This window comes from Phyllostomus discolor, chromosome 3, assembly GCF_004126475.2.
Source record: "Phyllostomus discolor isolate MPI-MPIP mPhyDis1 chromosome 3, mPhyDis1.pri.v3, whole genome shotgun sequence".
NCBI classification, from domain to species: Eukaryota; Metazoa; Chordata; class Mammalia; order Chiroptera; family Phyllostomidae; genus Phyllostomus; species Phyllostomus discolor.
In genome coordinates, this window is record NC_040905.2 from 80985934 (window position 1) to 80992044 (window position 6111).

Genomic DNA, 6111 nt, shown 5'->3' on the forward strand with positions numbered 1-6111 from the left:
CTCCTTCTCCACTGCCTGGCTGAGATCATGTTCTCCGTAGATTCCAGCTCTAAGAAAGGTGATTGGCTGGTTCCTATTGCATTGCCCTCGTCTCTGGCTGTGGGTTTGCCATAAATTCTATGTACACAATATATAAGCCATATGGACACCATCTGAGGAGAGCCTCTCTCCTCTGTTAGCTCTTTAGGATAAACTGAAAGCTTCTGAACTGCTTGCTTCTGGCTCCTTTCCTCTTGGCTGTGGCTCCTTTGTTTTGAATCCTGGAATGTCCAAGGTCATGACAAAATGAGTGTGGAAGAAGAGAGATGATCGACACTTATGTGGCTCTGGACTTATAGGTATTGATTGACTCTGGCATAACTTAATTGTTGAGTGAGAGGTGCTTTGTATTAACCGATTGAATCTATGCTTTGCCACAACATACTGCCCATGTGATGGCAGTAGTTGTCTGGCCTGGGTTTTAGGAGTTGTCCTAATTTCTAAGGTCATGTCTAATTTTCATTACATGTGCCTGGGGTTTAGTTAAGGATCTGTGTAGTCGCTCCTTACCTGGCAGGGGAGCTATCATGATCACGAAGGTGGCTTTTCCAGGGCGAGCCTCACCCACTGCACTCCGAGTGTGCTGGCCTTTGCGATCTCCCCAAGTGCCGGAAACTCAACCGCATCATTTGTGGTAGTGGAGGACTGTGCTGGCACTCTCCCCTGGATTTTTGTAAAAGAAGAGTATGTATGTATGTATGCATAGTCGAGCACCTAGGCTCATAGGGCCATAGGACCTATAATCATCTATGTTTTGGTCATTTACATTTGCAGCTAGGCCATCTATTCTCTTTCTATTGTTAACAACATTCTGGTTTCTCTTCAGGGAAGCACCTGTCCCCAAGTCTCTATCCAGATGCTGACACCACCTCTGATGACAGTTAGGCACATGACCTAGATCTGGCCAATCAGAGTGTTTCATCCTCTTTGAGTCAGGGCTGACTATGCAATGCAGCCAAGAAGTCAGGCTCAACTATAGATCATCTTATGACTTGTGCTGAAAAACAGCCAAAAAACCATTCTCTCTTCCCACTGAAGTAGAAACCATGAGGCTCTGAGCCTAGAGCCTCTGGCAGCCAATGTTCTTCCATGAGGAGAGAGCCAGCCTGAGGGAGAATCCAACCTGGAAAGCAGTGTTAAGAGACGGAGAGAAAGTGAGCCTTATGCTATCACATGAGGTAGTACCTCAGCCACACCAGCAGTCAGCCTTCCCTGGACGTCTTCAGTTTCAAGAGTCAATACACTTTGGCCATTGTGACTCAAGTTTCTTTTCTTATAACAGAGAGCATTCTGACTGATATGAGATGATTGCTAGATAGGTTTTGCATTCCCAGTGGAAAGTTCTTGCTCTTTTAGAGAAGGGAGAGGGAACCTAAGAAACCTCTGGTCCCAGGAAATTTTGCCAAGAAACAAACTTGTGGGCACCTGGCCTGGTCAGTGGAGACAATCCATCCAGAACTCAGAATTAAAGTCTGTCCTGAAATATCATGAGGATGTATTGGTTCAAATTAAGGCTTACTATTTTGAAGCATTTGTAATCATTTATTTAAACTATTTTAGAAGGCTGCAAAGTGTCCTCAGGTTGAAAAACAAACACAAGCTTTGTAGGTGAAGCTTGGGAAAGTGATTTCATTTCACTGAGCCTCAGTTTCCTCATCTGTAAAATGGGCATATCTGGAGTGCTGATCTCAAATAATCATTAAAGGCACACAAAGCACTCAGAACAGGATATCTAGTATGTCCTCAATAAATAGAAGCTATTATTGAATACTATTACTAATACAAAAGATTTATATGATCTGAAGAGTTGGAAGTAATAGCTAATAAGCTTAGTAATCAATGCATCTAAAAGCTATTGTCCCAGTCACTGAAGGTATGAGCCACCTTGACTCCAGACTATAAGCATCTCCACCTTTGTGCCTCAGGAGGACTGCAAGCAATTCAAGATGGTATCTAAGATGCTAAATCAAGTAAGACAGAGAGTGAAAGACAAATATCATATGATCTCACCTGTAAGTGGAACCTAATCAACAAAACAAACAAGTGAGCAAAATAGAACCAGAGACGTGGAAATAAAGAACAAACTGACAGTGACCAGAGGGGAGGTGGCAGAGATATAACAGGGAAAGAAGGGGAAGGGTCATTAAGGAACATGTATGAAGGACCCATGGGCAAAGACAATGGAGGTGTAGGATTGAATGTGGGAGGTGGGGATGGGTAGGGCAAGGGAGAGTAATGGAGGGGCGGTAATGGAGATAACTGTAATTGAACAAAAGTAAAAGAAAAAGTAAACAAAGAATACTATTAATAATGCTCTGAATTTTTCTTTGGGCTGGAATTCAGAGTCAAAATAATTTAAAAGAGAAGCACAAACTCTAGAAGAAGCATTAAATGTTATTAAACATTCCATACACCTACAATTTGTTTGCCAGCTCTTTCAAGTTGGTAGGTGAAGGGAAATCTAAGTACTGGTGTTTTCCTCTTTCCAGTAAGGGACCAAGTTACCCAATGGTGTTTTCCTTTCTCAGTTTAAGGCTGTTTAAGTTGTTGATAACAGTCCTCTCGATGGAAGTAAATGTTCAGGCCAGCTTTACCTCTTGAGCACTTAAAAAGAAACTAAAATTAAAAAAACAGTACAACACAAATTAAAAAGTCATTCAAACCAGTGTTCATTTAGTACTGTGTGCCCGGCACTGTGCTAAACTCTCTTTGTGCTCCATCATGTCTCTGTCACAGCTCTAGAAGATAAGAGTTCTTATCACCATTTTATAGATGAGGACACTCACACTCAGAAAGAAGGGACTGTTGACGGACAGCCGGCTGTGAGCTGGGGCTGGGATGATAGCCAAGGCTGCCCGACCCCAGAGCCCGCCCTGCCAGGTGCCAACACTGCCCCTCACTCCTCGCCTGTGCACTCTGGAGTCTAGAAAGGTGGGAGTCCTTACTCTCCAGCTCCTGAGCCCACACTTTTCTGCTGTAGGTCTGAGAGAATCAGGAGACCTAGCTCCCACGAGTCAATACTCCTAGGATCACCCAGAAGGTTGATAGTGGGATTTTCCAGCGGCAAGTTACAGGCTGTGGGGCAGAACTGAATCACTCTGAGGAAAAAGGATGTATCATGGAATAAATTGTCATGTTCTCATCATATATGCTTCTTGCTCTGAAAAATTTGGAGAAGCTGTCTTATTGTGGAAGGACAATCACTCCTTGCTAACGAACCATTCAATAAGTGATTTGATTACATGTGATTACTATGGGAGCCCAATGTGGATAAAAAATGTCTACTTACTTAACTTTATTTGTTTGTTTATTTATTATTTATTTATTTATAAATACAGTGCTCAAAGGCTCAAAGGGAGAAAAAGAGACATTTCCTTGAAAAAATGATTTATTTTATGTGAATTTTGTATTGATAACATGCCTTATTCTGAAATGAATTTAAAAGTGGTAATGAACACCCCCCACCACCCTGACCACCCTGTCACTATATGGTTACTATCTGAGGTCTTTGGTGTTGCTGTCAGATGTTGTCATTCGCTTGGCCTCTCTCCCTGTGAGGTGTGTGTGTGTGACCTGGCAACAAGAGGAGTTAATGGAAGATGTGAGCAGAGGCTGAAGTAGCACAGTCATGTGTCACATAATGTTTTGGTAAAGAATGGACTGTATGTATGGTGATGGCCCTATACCATTATAATGGAGATGAAGAACTACCACCCAGTGCTGCCGCAGCTGCCATAACACCTGGAGAAGACTGTTCATGGTGCGTCACGTGGTAACGTTAGTGTCGTCGTGATCCTAGGACTTGGCAGCTCCATGCGCGTTTGCCTCTGGAGGCCTTCCCTGGGACCAGATGTGGGGCCGGAAGCCTGTGATATCGATGCTCTTGGCCCTGTGCAGGTGTAGCCGCATGTGCGTGTGCTGTGTCTGAGTTTTTACAAAAAACTAAAAAGTAAAAGAATATATATATTTAATAGAAAAAGGCTTAGAAGTCTATAAAGAAAGAATGTTTGTGTAGCTATACAATGTATTTTTGTGTTATTTAAAAACAGTCTAAAAGTTTAAAAAATTAAAATCGTAAGCTAAGGTTAATTTATTATTGAAGAAAGAAATAAATGCTTAAAAAAATTCAGTGTGGCCCAAATGGACAGTGTTTGTGATGTCTGCAGCAGTGCACAGGGACGTCCTGGGCCTCCGCGCTCACTCACCACTTGCTCGCTGGCTCACCCAGAGCTACTCCCAGTCCTGCACGCTCTGTTTGCAGTAAGTACAGGCTCGCTGGCTCACCCAGAGCTACTCCCAGTCCTGCACGCTCTGTTTGCAGTAAGTACAGATGTACCAGTTTCTAAATTTTTATGCTATGCCTTTTCTATGTTTAGATATGTTCAGATACATAAATACTTACCATTGTGTTCTAATTGCCTGCAACTCCAGTACAGTGAGTGCTGTACAGGCCTGTAGCCCAGGAACAACGGGCTCCACCGTACGGCCCAGGTGTGAGTGGTTTGTGTAAATGCACCCCATGGTGTCAGCACAGTGACTCAGTCACCCAGTGATTCACGTCTCAGATCAAGTCCCTGTGGTTAAGTGATACGTGATTGTATTAAGCAAACAAGGATTAATGGTCCTCGTCATACAGCAATGGACGACGTGTGGTTGCTGATAGTTAGGGCCAACACACTGCGCAGCGCACAGGACTTTCTCTGCACTATATTCAGGCATCCAAGGGAAAGCCAAATGAGGTTGTGATAGGAGACTATGGAGAAGGAAGGGCTCCCAAGGGAAAGCCAAATGAGGTTGTGATAGGAGACTATGGAGAAGGAAGGGCTTGAGGTGGACATGTGTTGCCTCTGGCTGCCCAGAATCCACTTACTCTATTTCTAATAGCTTCCAGCCTTCACTGGGAACCTAACCTGTAATACTCTCAATGCAGGTGAAGCTACTTTCATACCCAGTCAGAAGAGGACATGGGACCCAGGTCCACAGAATCCAAGCTTCATAGTCCTCTGACTGCAGACATGGGTAACGACAAGCCGTGGACTCCATGCTTCTTTGCTGTTACTTCTGAGCTAGAGCTTGATGTAGGGACTTCTCAGCCTGGGTACAAGGCTGGCCTACTTCTTAGAAGTTCCTGATATGTTGGGGTTTGATTGTAAAATCATATCGACTTGAGCAGACATACAGTCGGGAAAGAATGCTGATACAATCAATGGCAGGAAGACAAGTCTGTGGTATATTGGAGGCATGTATTTCTCCATAATAAATGTGCATTGTATATAACAGGGACCAGTGTTAATGGCAGGAGGTTGTTAGGGACAGGAGTTTGGGGAATTGTATCATGAGATGTTCTAGATCTAACTCTTGAAGGATTTTAAGACTCAAGATGTGATGTGTCTCCCAGGTTGCAGTAAGCTTCCCCAAGCTTTCCAAATCGCTATGGTACAGGACCTCACTTGCACGCTCATGCCTTTAGCCCACTGAATGTTTTCACACTGAAGGATTGAGCCATTGCTCTTTCTCCAGTCATCTGAAGTCACCCCCTGTTGTTCAGGTGCTTTGGTTGTTTTTTTTCCATCTGGGATCATTCCTCCCACCACGAAGACTAGACCAGGCTTTACCTCTGACAGCACTGAAAAGGCGTTTGCATTCCATTCATTACAACACTTGAAACTCTTTGGAGACAAGCTATAGAAACCCAGTAAAAGAATAAACTCTTGTTGCAGACATTTGGTAATTTATTTTCGAGTTTTTTCCTATCGTAGTTTTGAAACCTGTTCTGTTGAATTCATGTGTCTTACTAAGCACCAGCCAGGACTCGAGGAATCATACTTCTGTTGTCACTGTCATAAATGATCTCCCACTGTGTTTACTCCACCCGTATTTCTTGCCTGATGTTCTGCCTGCAGCGTCTGACACACTGCTGAGGGAAACTACCTTGCTCAGCTCTATTCATCATTCTTTTTTTCCAGGCTGTGCTAACAATGAAAAGAAAGAATCTGAAATTACCCTATATGGTAATTAGGTATAAAATGCCACTACTGATGGGACTTAGACCCTTATATACTTTTTTTATAT

At 43.3% G+C, this 6111-nt stretch overlaps 1 non-coding gene across 1 annotated transcript; it reads left to right on the forward strand.

Annotated features, from left to right (window-relative positions):
- The first annotated feature begins 541 nt into the window (after positions 1-541).
- Positions 542-705, forward strand: LOC114514841. Its single transcript, XR_003686126.1, has one exon. It is a non-coding gene; the product is annotated as a U1 spliceosomal RNA (small nuclear RNA).
- The last annotated feature ends 5406 nt before the right edge of the window (positions 706-6111 follow it).